This window comes from Cupressus sempervirens, chromosome 3 (genome assembly GCF_028749045.1).
Source record: "Cupressus sempervirens isolate cs-2001-9-10 chromosome 3, ASM2874904v1, whole genome shotgun sequence".
NCBI classification, from domain to species: Eukaryota; Viridiplantae; Streptophyta; class Pinopsida; order Cupressales; family Cupressaceae; genus Cupressus; species Cupressus sempervirens.
The window spans coordinates 488,215,915-488,233,400 of record NC_143120.1 but is presented as its reverse complement, the minus strand read 5'-3'; positions in this window follow the sequence as shown (position 1 = coordinate 488,233,400).

The following is a 17,486-nucleotide window of genomic DNA, read 5'->3' as shown; positions in this document are numbered from 1 at the left end:
GTGCACCTCCTAGAGGATCCTTGCATGAGACCTTGAGTCAAAAATTCCAAATCAACTTGTTTGAGCAATCTACAATCTATGTCTACTCTATTTCCTGCATTAGTTTGCCTCTTCTTTATCTGTAAACAGTCCCAAACAATAACATTTTGCTTAACTGATGACTCGTGGTCCATACTTTAAGTAGTCTTTTCCCTCAATTGTCTTATTCTCATCCTCTAGTGTTTTTCATACTCCATGTCATGATAGTCATGATCTTTGGCTGTCCTAGCCTCTACTCAAACTATTCATACCTTAGTATACAACACTCTTTCTTTGCTTTTTGAGACTATTTTAGTGTGATCCTTGTCTTGGTTTTTGCTTCTTGTCCTTGTCTATGATTGTCATGACAAGAAGTGGAAACATGTTTCATCCCCTTAGACTTAGGGGAGGTCAAGCTAGAGCTCATAATTATAGTAGAGGTCACCCTCCATTTTATACATGGTCTATGTCTAGTTCATCCAGTGAGGCATCTTCATGATCTCCCTCACCCGTCACATCACCTTGAGTCCAACGAATGTTCTCCATAAACTTACAACAAACTAGGAACCCCTTGTATCAAGAGGATCCTAAGGCTAGCAAAGGTCCCACATCTCTGAACAAAACTTTTGAATTCCTTTTCAAAGGACCTTTCCAATCACAACATACTGAAACTAAACAAGTTCCTACAATGGTTGATTATTAACCTGAACATGGTAGTCATAGCAGACACTGAGACCAACCTAGGAATGACAAATAAAAAGACTATGACACTGATGAGGAATAGGAAGAGGTGGAAATACTTCCCAAACACATCGAAAAGTGTCATAAAGACAAAAACTTTCAAAATATTATGGAAATCCTACTCAACGAGGAGAAAGAAAAATACTTTCTCAAACTCGCCCAAGAGGGAGCTAAGTTACCCCATCATTTCAATGTAGAAACCATCATAACACCTAAAGAGGAAATTGAGACTTCCAAACTCCAAAAAAAATTGAAAATCATGCAAGACCAACTAGCTTAGATGATTCATGAGAAAGAAAAACCCACAAAAACATACACCTTAAACGCTCTTTGTCCATTTCCATTTGACAAGAGCATAGACATGCCTCCTTTTCTAAGAGGAGTAGAGCTACCTAAGTATGATAAATACTTTGGAATCACAGATCCCCAAGATCACTTGCAGGAATTTGGTGCCTTGTCTATGGAATTTATGCATAATCAAACATATCTCATGTGTTTATTCCCAAGAAGTCTAGGTGGTCTAGCTATGGAGTGGTTTTCACACTTGCCTTTTGGTATCAAGATGTTTGATGAAATTGCCAAATTGTTTGTCCAACAGTATTCTCATAACATTCAACACCCTATTAATATTTGAGATTTATGTAACCTTAAGCAGAAGGATGGGGAACCTTTCCTCACATTCCTTTAGAGGCAGAGATAACTTTACACTAAGTATTCGCACAAGATTCTTGAAATGGAAAAGATTGATATCTTCACTGATAATATCCTACCTGATTTTGGGTATAGAGTCCAACTTCAAGGTCCACGCACCTTCAAAGACATGGTCTCACAAGCTATCCACATTGAAGAATTTATGGTCAAGAAGGGTGAACTTACCCTTTAGAAGGATACAAAATAGGGATCCACCTCTAACAAGGACAAACCCAAGTACGATGACAAGAACTGAGAAATTGTACATGATGGGGTTTTTGACAATGTCACTCCTAAATTTGCTAAGGCAGCATTTAATCTCACAAATGGTCCCAATGCAACCAAGAGTGTTGAGAAACCTCCTCCTAACAACAAGACATCTGGGAATAGAACAAGAAACTCATGGGCTACATGCCCTAAATGAGAGTATACACCTCTGGGTGAACCTTTGGACGTGGTTTACAAAACCTTGTTACAAAACAAGCTCATTTCACCATTGGACAACTCTTGTCCTTATGATCTGCAACTATGCTCACCATGGTGGAATGAAACTGCATTCTGTGAGTACCACCAGAATAAGGGACACAAAACTAGCAACTACATAAACCTACATCACAAAGTACAGGACATGAATGATGATGGTGACATTGTGGTAAACAGACATAACAAGAACTTAGATCATAAGGCCTTCAAAGAGCCCTTCCCAGCTTATGAAAAAGGAGAGAGCTCAAAACCAAAACCTAACAATAAGGTTAACTATGCATACTCTAATGACAACAATGTGATCAATGGTTGAACTTGTGGATTTTGAGTACTGTGATGTCATTACCATTAAGGGCAAGCAAGATAACAATAAACCCAAGACACCATTTGTCTTGAGGGGCCCTACTTCCCATGTAATGGATGAAGTTGAATGAAAGTCTCTCGATCTTGTGGTCTTGCCCCTTCATGTTGGTCCTATAGAAAGGGATGTCACTTGTTAGGTCCTTGACATTCCCTTGGCTTATAAATTTTTTCTAGGATGGCCATGGATACATGAGATGCATGCTGTGCCTTCCACATACCATCAATGCATCAAATTTCTTATTTCATGGCTCTAAAATCACTATTCCTGCTAGTACTAGCTACACCTGCAATACACTTAAAGCTACTAAGAATTTCATCCCCGGTAATAGGGAATCTATTGATTATCATGACAACAAGTTGAAACAAATTGAGTAGTCATTCAAGCTAAAAGAAACTAGCATGGGTGAGTACCATATCGAGCCAATGCTATCATTAACATCTCTTCTCGAGTCTCCTCATCATTATGGGAGACCACCTAAGGCAAAGAAGCCATTTGTGTTGACACCTCAAACCAAGTATAATTGCACTTTTGTCAAGGCTATAGTCTCCTTAGAGGATAAAAGTGAAAATAGAGACATTGTTAAGTGGCTTTATAAAGAAGAGACTCCAGTAGACCTAATAGAACAAGCTCGTGAGATCACTTGTGAGAAATATGGCCCTAGTCTTAGACTTATGAAGTGTTTTGGCTATAATGGAGTTGGTCCTATTGGGTGCAATAACAATGGTCTAGTTGATCCTATCAAAACAATAGCTCTAAGTAACAGAGATACATCTGGTCTAGGCTTTAAGAAGGTTCCCTTCAATTTAGGGGCTAACAGATTCATACTAGAATCTGAGGGTTTATCCGAAAATGAGTCACAAGCTGAGTCAGATACTCAAGAAGATAATTTGGATGATGAGGATCCTTACCCTTATCCCATTCCTCATGATCTTGCTAAATTCTTTTTTGAGCTAGATGACTTTGTGCCATGTGCCAACACTATGGATGTTACTAGTGATTCCTCAGAGGACAATACTAATCCACATAGTGCTCATTCAGAAAAAGGTGAGTCTAGTCAAGCGTTATGTGTTGAGTATGTCCCTATCACTATTGGGTAATTCTATAACCTCTCGCCATGCAACACTGATTCTAAGGAATATTCATTTGACTCTCTTTTAGAAGGGACTACAGATAAAGATATTGACCAAGTTCATGTCTATGAAAACCAACTCAAAGTGGGTGAAATGTATAGGGTTAGGCTGGATGGGTTTGATCCAACTAGTGTCCTCGAATCTTCAGTTGTTGATGTTAGTACTCAAAGGCATTCGAACACACTTATGAACAAAGCTACTCTAGGTCTCAAATTGCTGGTCCAAGCATTTAATGACTATACCATGAATGCAATTGAACCCAGTACTACTCTTTCACTCACATATCCTAAGCTTATAGAATCCTAATGCATCTAGTGAAGTCCCTACATTCTAGAATGACTATGCTCTTGCCTACTACTTGAACACTATCAAACCAATAACATATTCCACTAGTGAAAAAAGCATCAACATGATTGAAGCTGACATCAAATATCTTAGTCATACAATCAAAAAGAAAAAAACATAGAAGGTCCGATTGTGAAAACCACATTGGGGCAGTGTCAAAACCCAAAAAAGTAAAAAGAAAGATGTATCCATGGGTGAAAAGCTCTCGAGGCACCTACGGATGAGATATTTGATGCACTTCCAAGTCACTTTCAAGAGAGATCATCAATGTTGATAGAGCTGACACAACCAATCAACTTGGGCATAGAAGAACATCCTTATATGATACATCTGACATAGTCACTATCACTAGAAGAAAGGGATGAATTCATTGCCTTTTTTCGAGAGAAGAAAATAATTTTTTTTTGGACATATTGAAACATGCCAAGATTGTATCCTGATCTCATTATGCATCATTTGTCCATTGCACTAGGCATTAAACTAGTTAAAAAAAATCTTTAGAAAATGCATCCTCATGTTGCATTGCTTGTCAAAGCTAAACTAGAGAAACTTCTGAAAGCTGGTTTCATCCATGCAATCAATTATGCTATGGATATCCAACATTTTTCTAGTCTCCAAGCATGATAAATACATCAGAGTTTGTACTAACTTTCGTGATCTCAACTTAACACGTCCAAAGGATGATTTTCCACTTCCCAACATTGATATGATAGTGGACATGATAACAGGATATGAGATGTACTCACTCATGGACAGGTTTTCTAGTTATAATTAGATAAATATTGTGTTAGAAGATTAGGAAAAGACTACTTTTACATGTGCATGGGGAACCTTTTGTTGGAACATAATGCCATTTGGCTTGAAAAATGCTGGTGCTACCTATCAGAGAGAAATCATTACCATTTTCAATGACATGATGCTTAAGACCATGGAGGACTACATTGATGATACCTTGGTCAAAAGTACAAAACACCATACTCATCTACAAGATTTGGGACCTATCCTAGATCGCATGGAAAAGTTTAGTCTCATGCTAAATCCTAAGAAATGCACATTTGGCATCATATTAGGGAAATTACTAGGATACAACATGTCTGTGAAAGGAATTGAGGTGTATCTGGAGAAATTTCAAGAAATTATGGATATGCCTCTACCCCATAAGATTAGCTAGATGAGAGGTCTGCAAGGAAGACTCCAATCTATTTGCAAGTTCATCTCACAGTTGGCAGATAGATCACAACCTTTTACAAACACTTTACATAAGGGTGTGAAATTCAATTGGAGTTAGGATTGTGAGCAAACCTTGACATAGATAAAATAATATCTTGCTAATCCACCAATCTTGATGCCTCCTATCTATGGGAAGCCTTTGATTTTGTACATCTTAGCAACAAAAACATCTTTGGGAATCTTATTAGCTCAAGAGGACAACAATAACAAGGAGAGAACTATTTATTATTTGAGTCACACGCTGATCTCTTATGAGATTAATTACAACATCATTGAGAAAGCTTGCTTGGTAGTTGTCTTTGCTTCCCAAAAGTTGAGACATTACATTCTTACTCACACTATGCAACTAGTGGCTAAGATTGATTTGCTAAAGTACTTGCTCAACAAAGTGGCTTTGATGGGAAGATTGGCTAAGTGGGTCATGATACTCATTGAGTTTGACATTCAGTATGTCAAACAAAAAGCTATCAAGGGGCAAGTGATTGCAAATCAGCTAGTAGATGCACCTATGCAGAGTCTTCTCCTGATGAACATTGATTTCCTTGATGAGTCAATTCTGACACTCACACATCAAATGTGGGTGATGTTCTTCAACAAGTCCTTTACACAACAAGGATGGTCTAACCTAGAATGAATAATGTTACCTTATCCATAATGCTTCATAGTATGTCATTATAACCAAACCATTCCAGATGGTCTAACCTAGAATGAATAATGTTACCTTATCCATAATGCTTCATAGTATGTCATTATTGTTGATGACTTGTTTAGGAGAGGTCTCAATGGAACACTCCTTAGGTGTCTAGAACTCGAAGAGTCCAAATGCACATTAATTGATGTTCATGAGGGCATTTGTGGTTATTACTAAAATGGCTTGACACTAGCTCACAAACTCATTAGAGCTGGTTACTATTGGCCTAAAATGGAGCAAGAGGTAATCAAGTATGCCAAGTCCTGCAAATAGTGCTAGCTCCATGGGAATCTGATTCATGCTCTAGCTAGGGAGTTGATTGCATCTACCACATTGTGGCCATTTCAACAATGGGCCTTTGATCTTGTGGGTTAGATTCACCCATCTTCTTCTAATGGACATAAGTTCATTATTATGGCTATAGATTACTTCACAAAATGGGTAGAGGTAGTACCTCTCACAATAGAAAATGGAAAAATTGTAGCTCTTTTTATCACAAACTACATCATATGCAGGTATGGTGTACCATCCTCCATCATTACTAACAATGGAGGATAGTTTAAACACAAAGACCTCAAGGAGCTAGCAAGAAATTCAAAATCATGCAACATTGGTCTTCTATCTATTACCCCCAGTGTAATGGCTAGGTAGAGGCATCCAACAAAGTGATCCTCAAGATTCTTCATCACACAGTCAACAAATATGGGAGGGACTAGTACCTCCAAATTAATTCAGCTTTTTGGGCATATAGGACAAGCATCAAGACTCCAACAAGTACAATGCCCTTTGCTTTGGTTTATGGAGTGGATTCTGTGCTTCCAATAGAGGTTGAGATTGCTACTCTAAGAATCTCTATGAAAGGCCTCATTACTGATGAAGATTAATATAGAATAGCTCAGCTTCAAGAGCTAGTATTACTAGATGAATGTTGACAAGTGGTGTGTGATCATTTGTGAGCTTATCAACAACGAATGTCCAAAAACTACAACAAGAAAGTTAAGCTATGTGACTTCCAATTGGGTGATCTCATCCTAAGAGAGAATCCTAAGAATCAACAACAATAGGTCCAAAAAGGGAAGTTTGAACCAAACTAGCTTGGTCCTTACATAATCACTATAGTGTATGGATCTGGTGCTTACTAGCTTTCTACAGCTGAGGGAGAAGTGCTTAAGGAGCCTGTCAATACTCTCCACCTAAAGCAGTTTTACAACTGATCTCATTTTAGAAGCTCTTTGTAGATATCTAAATATCCTAAAAAAATAATCTAAAACTTGCAAAAAGTCCTGAAAAAAATCATTTCCCTGGTGAAAACCTAGCAATAGGCACCTTGGTAATACCAAACAAAAAAAAAAAAGGAAAAAAAAAAAAACACTTGAAAAAAAAGAAAAGTGCCATTGGTGAAAACTTGGAAACAAGCATCATGGTAGCTAAAAAAAATAAAAGCTCTTCCAAGAAGGTGAAAACTTGGCAAACAGGTGTCTCTTGTTCCCAATGCTTCATCTTGCAGTGCATCTTTCGGCTTCTTGTATAGTTTCTTTCCTACTTTTCCTACTTTGTCACTCATGTATCCATGGATTGAGTCTTGTCACAACTCGGGGGCATTACTCTTTAGTGACATAGAATCTCTTTTGTGACAGTCACTAGTTATCTCAACTATGTTTGCATACTGTTGCTAGTGTCACTCTTTTTGAGATTCTTCTCATAGAATCTCTTTTGTGACAGTCACCAGTTAGTGTCACTCTTATTAAGATTCTCCTCATAGAATCTCTTTCACGATAGTCACTAGTTATCTCAACTACATTTGCCTATTGTCACTTGTGTCACTTTTTGAGATTCTTGTATGGAAGATCTCTCTTGCATTAGCCACCAATCATTCTAGTTGTGTTTGTCTACTGTCACTCAATCCTCCTAAGGTTCTTCACCTTGCAAATTCCTCTTTTACATCAATCACCAGTCATTCTAGCTGTGTTTGTCTACTATTGTCACCCTACTAAAGAGATTTCTTTCATCCATGTTCTGGAAATTAATATTTGACATCAATCCTATAACACAAAAACTCAAAATGATACATTTTTTTGGATATGTTGAGCATTTTCTTTGTTTGTTTCACTTTCTCTTTCATCATGCCTCCTCGAGCAACTTGATGATGTCATTCTGACTAGAGAAGTAATAACTGCGGGCATGATTTTTTCTTTGCTTTATGTTTGTGGTTTAGTTCCAATAATTTGAAACATCCATATAAGAGGGGTGTCCACTATAAGAGCCTCCATCTCATATTGGATGGCCGGGTGTACCTCGACTCCTTTTGTATGGATACATCAAATAACATCGGTTCTTCTCCTTGCTTGTTAGAGTGAACTCTTCATGCTATAGTAAATACTAATACTCATCCTACTAAGTGAATGTATGGGTCACTGCAAGTATATCTAGCACACTTCTGTCTTAGGTTATGAAAACAAGGGTTGTTGCAGATAGAATACTTACTACTTACTTAGCATAAGAGGGATCTCTCATGTGTTTGGTGTGTCTGCACACAAGAAACATTCTGGTCATCCTAGCTTTTATGCTATGATGCTTATGTTAACTTGCTACATTAAAAGGGACAAATGTTCTGGTCATTCTGGCTTCTTATGCCTCAAATGCTTACATTTCATCCCGACAAAACTATAATAGATGTCCTATTCATATTTTCATGATTTCAATGTCAGTGAGAATTGTATGACATCTAGGGTTTTTCTATATGCTCAGTGATGATAAATTGTTGGAGCTTGGTAACCAGACCTAGGGTTGCATCTAGTTTTAGGTTGCATCAAACATAGGGTTACATTCCATACATTTACTTGGTTCAGCATATGATTTGTTTACAAAATCTACTTCCATCTTCTATGATGAGGGATTGGTGGTCTTTTCAAAGTATCATGATTCTTCATGACTGCACAAGCATTTGGTTCTTTGGTTCGTCCTCTTGCACTCCTCAATGAAATACTTGCACATATGAGCAAAAACAACATGCAAATAGTCAGTACTCACTTGACAAGTCAAAATGATGACAAAAAAATGCAAATTTTTGATGAAACATCAAAACAACAACTTTTAATTAAGCCTAGCCCGCCAAATTTTCATGTGAGAATGCATTTTCTCACGTGAGCTCTTGCATCTTCATGCGAGAAAGCAAGTCCTTGCATGAGGAATGACGAGACTATGGGCAAGATGTGCCCAAAATCTTGTGCATCTTGCACAAGAGGTGGGTATCTCCCATTAGAGATAGTTCACTAGCACGTTCAAAGAGACATCAGGTTGGTGGATCTTCACATGAAGAGAGATCGATTTCATGTGAGGAACAAAACCCCCACATGAGAACTAATTGACCTACCCTAAAACATGCTAAAAATGTGCTAAAAACATCTCAAAATACATGAAAAATTAAATGCAAAGAAGGATTGTCGACTACTCATTGAAGGTCCATAGTTCGCTGACTAGTTGTGTCATTAGGAGCACTCAAAATGGTGTTTATTCATTGGAACTACCATCTTCCTCTCAGAGCTCTCTTCTCGATTAAGCACAAATGATTTGAAAATGACCCTTTGGGCCCTTATATAGGTTTTGACCTAATTTTTCAAAATGCTTTGATTTGCGCAAAAATCACCCCTTGGCTAATTTGACCATTTTGAATCCATTTTCGAGATCGAATTCAAAATTTGACACACCTAAAAAGCTAAAAAATGTATTTTAAAATTTTGGGACTGACACAATCGAACACTTGTGTATTCAAAATTTTTGCTGATACTTTGTGAATCTTGGAATATTTCCACTCAAAATTTCTTCAAATTTCATTACCAATCTGGAGAAAGTCAACTATGGTAAAATTTGGTCAACTTTTGGTCAAACTTGGTCTTTTGGACCTCAAACTCACACTGAATTGACTCTGAATTTTCTTCTGATCATTCTAATCTCTTCTATATTCTATTGACTCTCAAATTCCTTCTATATCTCTCAACATACTACTTTAAATCATATTTCTAGTGTGTCATCTTTCGATTATGCTCCCAAGGGGGTAAGATGATTTCATCATTGAATCTAAATTTCAAAGTCAATTTGAATCTTCATTGCTTAGGGCATCTTGTTTCCATCTTATGTCCTCATCACTCGAGACATCTCATTAATAGGGGAATCTTGTTCCCCTCTATCTAGCATCATTTGCCATCTATCTCATCTTTTCATCAACTAATTATATCTTATAACAATTTGTATCAGAGTTTGATGGACAGGTATTGGGATAGTCTAAAATTTGAGTCCTGAGGATCAAGCCTCATTCTGAGAACAATTCTACGGCTCCTGATCATATTTTTTTTATCTTTTATGCTTAGGTATCTAGATGTTCTACCTGGATCCCTTAAGGTTAAGCTCTGTCTTGGAGATAATCTTTAAAAAAATATTCAATTTAGTCATCTAGGTGTTCTATCTAGACCCCTTAAGGTTAAGCTCCATTCTGGAGATGATCTTTAAAAGCTTATTCAATTTAGGTATCTAGGTGTTCTATCTGGATCCCTTAAGGTTCAGCTTCACTCTGGAGATAATCTTTAAAAGCTTATTCAATTTAGGTATCTAGGCATTCTATCTAGATCCCTTAAGGTTAAGCTCCATTTTGGAGATGATCTTTAAAAGCTTATTTAATTTAGGTATCTAGGTGTTCTACCTAGATCCCTTAAGATTAAGCTCTGTTTAGGAGATAATCTTTAAAAGCTTATCAGTTGGTCTCTGTATCATCAATTTCAGAACCAATCTCATTTCTTGATCTTCGCATCATGCTTTCTAACTTTATTTGAATTGAAAGTGCTACTCACACATTCATTCAAAGAGGGGAAAATGTAATAACCCAAAATTGGCTCATTGCCATGTTAACCAATTCTGGTCTATTTCGATCAATTCTAAAGTCCTATTTTACTAGGAAATTCTTATCTTGATTTTTGCTACTCGACTTAATTGTCAAATGCAAAAAACCCTAAGTCTGCATTAATCAAGCTACCTATTTAATTCCTAAGTATTGACTCGAATTAATCACATTAAACCTATTGATTAAGATTTAATTTAAGTCTCAAATACATGTAGTGTAGGTATATGGAAGTTTTTGAAACAAGATACATTTGGACTGATAATAGGCTAAATAAAGAGCTTCCAATAACTTAATATATTTAGAATAGTAAAGAGAAGGTTCTAGATTTATTTTTTCCTATTTCATATGAATTCTAATACAATAATGTAATAGATGGTGGTATGGAAGATCTATTTTCTAAAGTTAAAATATGACTTTATTGAAGATATCAAGTTTCTACAATTCATAATTATGTAGTATGTTTTTGGGATTGAATATATAATATTATTTTTGACATTGATGTTTTGGATCATACTCCACAATCTATCATTAGGATGAGAGAGTTCAAGGAAACACCAAATTCTCTCATTCTAATGATGCATGGTAGAGCATGTTGCGATATGTCATGTTTAAAACTATGTTATACAATCAATCTATGAAACATACTACATATGATATTATTATCAAAATTTAATTGTATAGTTTTTCAATCAAATTCATTGATCTATTTTTAATAAGTAGTATTTCACAAGAATCTATCTTTCATGACATTGAATAGTACTCTTAGCAATCATTGCATCATGGTGATCTTCAGATTGCAAAGTATACTCAACGCTAAGTGCCAAATTCTTCATATCTCTAAGTGTCACCTAAAGAGAAAAAATGTGAAGTTAAATTCTAATAAAAATATCAAATATAATGATTCATTTCTTAAATTGTTTACTCTAAATTTCAATCTTGAATGAATTAGGTACTAGACATATGTTTTTAGTATTTCTTTGCAAAATAATCATATTCATGTGGATACATGTGACAAAATATAATAAAAAAAGGTTCTAGACCTACAAAGTGATGTCATTTTCCCATCTTTTGGGGCATGTCCTTTATGTCTTTGGCTTCTCTCCCTCGCATCCAAAATAAGATTTTGCCACTCTAAATCAAGAATGCATGTGCAACTACATTCCATATGCATGTACAATAGGTGGAGTTGAAAAAATGCACCATATTTATATTTTTTAATAGGTCTATTAAGTTTTACAAATTATAGACCATTGTGAATGTTAGAACTCTAGCTTCTATGGCCAACAAAATTTCCTCAGCATGCCAACAGATAAAAGTCTTGATTTTCTTGCATGTTGAGGACATTATCCTCATCTATAATAGTCGAAGTTACAATGTTCGTGATGGTCTATAACTTAAAATACCTAATTAAAGACCTCTAACAAAAATGAAAACACATTGCATTATTTAGCTCCACCTAATGTCCTATGCATATGAATTGAGATTGCATATTGAACCTTGACACCCTTCTGCATTGCCTAAAACCAAGAGATTGCCATAGTTAACATATAAAAGTAGCACCATACTTACTACTACATTACTTTAAAATACAAGTAAAAAAAAAACCTTCAATTTACCCTACTCCAAATATTTACCATTCAAAATTTAATGTTCTCAATTTATTTTCTACTACATTCCTATTGAAATCACACAAGTAAGACATGTGATCTATTTTATAGAATGAGCTTGTATAGTAAAAATATTAGTTTTATATGATTTTTTGAAAATTAGGTGTGATCTCTCTAGGTAGTGGAAGATGACATATTTGGTTATGAATTTGGTTTCCAAAAACATGTTGTACAAGACTAGGAGGCTAGGAGATCAAGACAGTCTTGGAGATTGGGTGCAAGAGCGAGCTGATGGAATTGGTATCCCTTGTCTACTCATAACACAAAAAAATTTCTAGGGGCTAAAGGGAATCATAGAAAAGCTAGGTGAAAGTGCTGATTTATGGAATATATGCCCGTTGGGGTAGATATTCAATGCAATAGTCCTCTCACAATTAAAAAATTTCTAAAGTTGCTTTGTTTGACATGTAGTTCCCCTTGCCTTTATAGTTGTTAGAGGATAAATGAGGAAAAATGGATAGTAAATTTTTTGTAATAATTTGGTAACAAGTGAATTAATATTATACAAGAATAACCAATTTTTTTTTCTATTAGCTGAATTACGCCCTGAAGAAAGTTGTACCCAACTTCTAGGCCAAATCGTAATCTATGCATTCGCTAAGATAGTTGGTATGAAACTAGCATGCTTTTTTTTTGTGAAACTTGGGAACTCACCTTGCAACAATTTTTTAACTAGTGAATTAAAATTATATATGAATAACCAAATATTAGTCAATTAGCTAAACTACAAACTGAAGAAGAGTCGTACCCAATTTTTTGGCAAAATTATACTCTATGCATTCACTAAGATAGTTGGCATGAGGACACCAATTAAATTTCCTAGATCTTGAGCTTGGCAAAGGAGATGCACATGCATGAAAATATAGGTGGAGTTAGAAATTTGTGATGCCCAAAATTAAGGTGTCAAGGTGTGAACAACCAAGTACTTGGTTATAAGGTTAGGTGTTTTAAACAAAAGGACACTCCTAGATGTAAAGCCTAAAATAGTTAGCTATCATGCAATCATAGATTAATGTTGAACTTCAAATGGTTTTAGAATAGTTTAATATTCTCTACTAATTAGGGATAACCATGTGAAGGTGGAAGTTCATTTGGCCCCACCCCACCGCCCATTCCCCTGACATGTAAATTACCTATTAACATTTAAAATTCATTCATTCATTCATCTATTAATAAAATGTAACATTCAAGAATTATCACATGATAACATTCATTAACACATAAGATTCATTAGAATATTCAAATGAACATTAAAACATAAGATTCATTACAACATTCACATGAATGTTCAATAAAACATAATTAAAAGATCGAGACATAAACATATGTCATTATCAAATAAGTTGCATAAATGAGAATCATTTCTTTGTTGTCTTTTTCTTTTTTTCTCCTTCCCTACATTTTTGCAGAGGCATATCCATGTCATCATCAATATTTCTTCTCACTTGTGCATGCAATCTCACTATCCTTTGCAAAGGTGGGTCCTCTATAATAACAAATAAAAGGGTTAATTTTTTTTTTGGAGACTTTAAAGACTTTAAAGAACATAAATTTAGTGTTATTTACCTTGTCCAACCATATCATCTTGCTCAGCAACTTGAACCTCAACACACTCATCAAAAACAACTTGTACATCACCTACAACTATGATACAAAATGTGTTCTTAATCCCAACACATATTATAGATAAATTTATATTACTACACCAAATTTAATTTAAAACATTTACTTGTATTAATGATTTAGAAATCAAAATTCAAATAGAAAATAAATATGTTGAGTACTATAATGCACATTCAAATTGATGCCTCCATTGTGCATGGATGGTGTATCAAGATTGGTACGTAGCAATCCAATGTAAATAATTATTGTACTTATCAACAATATATACATATAAATACAAGAAAAATACTAAAAAATGCTAATCATTTTATTACATATAAATATATTCACTTTATATATAATCATTTTTTCCCTACTTAAAACAAATATAATCACTTTATGTTGGAACTTAACATCAAATACATAAATTGGTAAAGTATTCAATTTAAAATAAAAATCAACTGACTTATTTTCCTGATTGATAGATCTAATAGAAGAATCTTGTGCACTCATTTCTTAGAATTTTTCAATCATGACTCTATATCCTTGTTTGTAGGCTATTTTCTTGTCCTCTTTAGAAATCATTTTTTAAAACTTGAAGGTCTAAATTTTTTCTTGGTACCATGAATTTTTGTTGTAGTGAATTTCATCAAAACCAAATTGATTACAATTTATAAATATTTACATATGGTTTTTCATTTACTAATGCTTACAATTTGTGCAAAAAGTTTTGAATATCCACCTAAGTCAAGCTTGTGCTACATGTGTTTTTGTTTTCTTGCTTCGGTTACTTTAATGTGTAACACAACTTATGTGAAGTTTGAAATATGTTAGATCACATAAGTATTAAGAGTAATAAGTACATAATTTCATTAATAATATTATCACATACCTTCATTTCTTTGGTGGTACTATTTCTCTATCATGTCTTGCACTTTTCTCAATGTCATCCTTTTTAAGATTCTCCCACTCATTAAGAGGAATATGGGGGTGCACTCATAATAAGGGTTGCATTCCATTTGGATCTTGTATTTGTACCTAATATACTCCAAAGAATTCCCTACTTTCTCAAGAAGCCTAAGTTTTGGAAAGATGTTGGGTCCAGAAAGTGTTTTCATAGCATCAACGAGTTTATCCTTTAACTCTTTACCTTGTAAATTCCACCTTTGAAGAAAAAAAATTGTTAGATTCATAAATTAATTGAAGCTACCTTTTAATATACTTGAAGAAATAGATCAAAGGAAATCTGATATATCAACAAAACCAAAATACTATGGTATTTTTCCCTATGCATATGGTCAACCCAAATATGCATAAACATTGATCATTAAGTTTTTCATAAAATAGATTACTCCTTGCAAAATAATAATGGGATTAGTAGTTATTTCAAGGGACTACACAAGATGTTAGTGCATTTTATTATGAGTTTAAGATTGTATAGTAAAATAAAGGATCAATCTTTAAATTACCTAGAAGTTGGGCTACTCCCAGGGGAAGTCCATTTTCATTGCTCACAAGCAATTGATTACAATTCTTTATTGTTCCTATGCATCTACGATAGGTACATACATGAGTGCCCTCATCACCTCCTGCATAAAATGAATCCACTATTATGAAATGTCCCCTAAGAAATAATAGTTCATGTGAAATAAACACATGAAAAATGAGAGAGAAACAGAGGAATCAAATTACCAATAGGCATTGCCATCGCATCTGTGGCCATGTTATGTGTTGCCAACATTATAGTCAACATTACTTTTGCATTTTTTGTTCCCGATAGTAGGTGACATACTAAACATAGGATTAATTCTAGGTGCTAAAAAAAAAGATTTTTAGAGCATAAAAAAAAAGGGAAACCATGAACAATATTGTTAAAGTTACTTAAAAAGAATTGTTCGAGAAAAACACAAGTGTAGGATAGAACATGCGATGTACTTGAACCACTTGTAGTATCCACATATAGGGAATGCCCCTTTAAAATATTCTACATCCTCTATAAAATAACACATGTATTTTATTTAATGACATAAATAAAAGAGTATACTATAAAAACCATTATTGAAATTTTGTTATAATTAAAAATACATTAATACTTACTAGATATAAGTCTAAACTAGGTGCATCAACTCATCTTCTCTCATTTGTATTTGAGGAGTTTGAGGTCAAATTGATGCCAATCGAGTTAACTCTCTTGATAATGCATGAAGGACCTTTTGTAGTGTAGCCACATGATCAATGGTTGTTGCAAAATCAACAATGAATGGATCCTGCTCATCCTGCATCTCCTCACGAACTACTTGTTCCTTTTCCTTTTTCTTCTCAACACTCATTTGTGAGAACAATATTATTAGCACTATATTAAAAATTAATAAAAAATAGTAGTGAAGAATAACACATGATACAAAATATAGATTACCATTTTTCTTGTATCTAATTTGTACAACAACAATGAGTTTTACCTATTAGGAAGAAGAAGTCCCATGAGAACCATCACCACTATGCATATCATATGGCTATTGATTCATACTATAGCCTTGTATTTCAAAAAAAAATTATTGAGACATGTTAAAACACACATGTTCTTATTCTAAGTTACAATTTTTTAAAAATAATTTAATGGCATGTTGGAGTCATTGATTGAAGTTTACGTAAAATGTGCATAGTATGTAAGACCTCTCCCATTAGTGGCTTTGTTTGTAACTATGTGATTCAAATTGTAATCAATAAGAAGATCTTCATCTCCATGTATTGATTTTATTGCACATACAAATACACAATTTCCCTCATGTATCTCAAATATGCAATTGGGTTGCTTCTTAGTTGATGTAGGTCATGTACTATTTATAAAATTGAAAAATTACCTAATGCTTTTGGCCTTCCAACAATGTAAATAGCTATTGTTTTACTTTTCTCACTTACTTTTCGTTGTCTATAATTTTCCATGAGTGCATACCTACACATACTTTTTTTTATATCTAACAAAACTACATCCAACTATTGTAGTCATACCAAGGTTCGACATACTCCATCAATTCAACAACTTTTTTGTAAGAGACCTTTATTTCATCCATGGAAAATAGGCCCAAACCATGTAATTAGGACAGTGATATGCAATATATCCTCTCTCTAACACAAAAATCAGTGTTTATTGGAGGAAGTTCATTAGGGACCCATTGTTTCTATAGATGTTTGTACCTAGAGGGCATATCAAAGTCACCTTTGCTCTCATCATTATAAGAAAATGACCCCCCTTGAGCAAGGAAAAATTTATTACAATTGTTGGATTTCTTTATGATCTTTTGACCTCAAGTCGATCTCCTTGATTTAGGCATACCTAATGTCTCAATTTCTTCTATTTCTATATTTTCCTTGCTTGAGGAATACAAGTATGATAAATACCTATTCATTGTTACTAGAACTCCATAAAATGAGAGAGATAGGTGGAAATGAGAGAGACATTTTAAATTTGGTAAAAGATAATAATCTCTATGGGGTGTACTGACTTATACTTGACGATCCATGAGACCATGTTGGATATTTGTGAAAGGGATTTAGGTTTTTGTATATGTAAATCAATTTTATTATGTTAGCTAAAAAATTCATGAAACATATACTCAAAATTACATTGAAT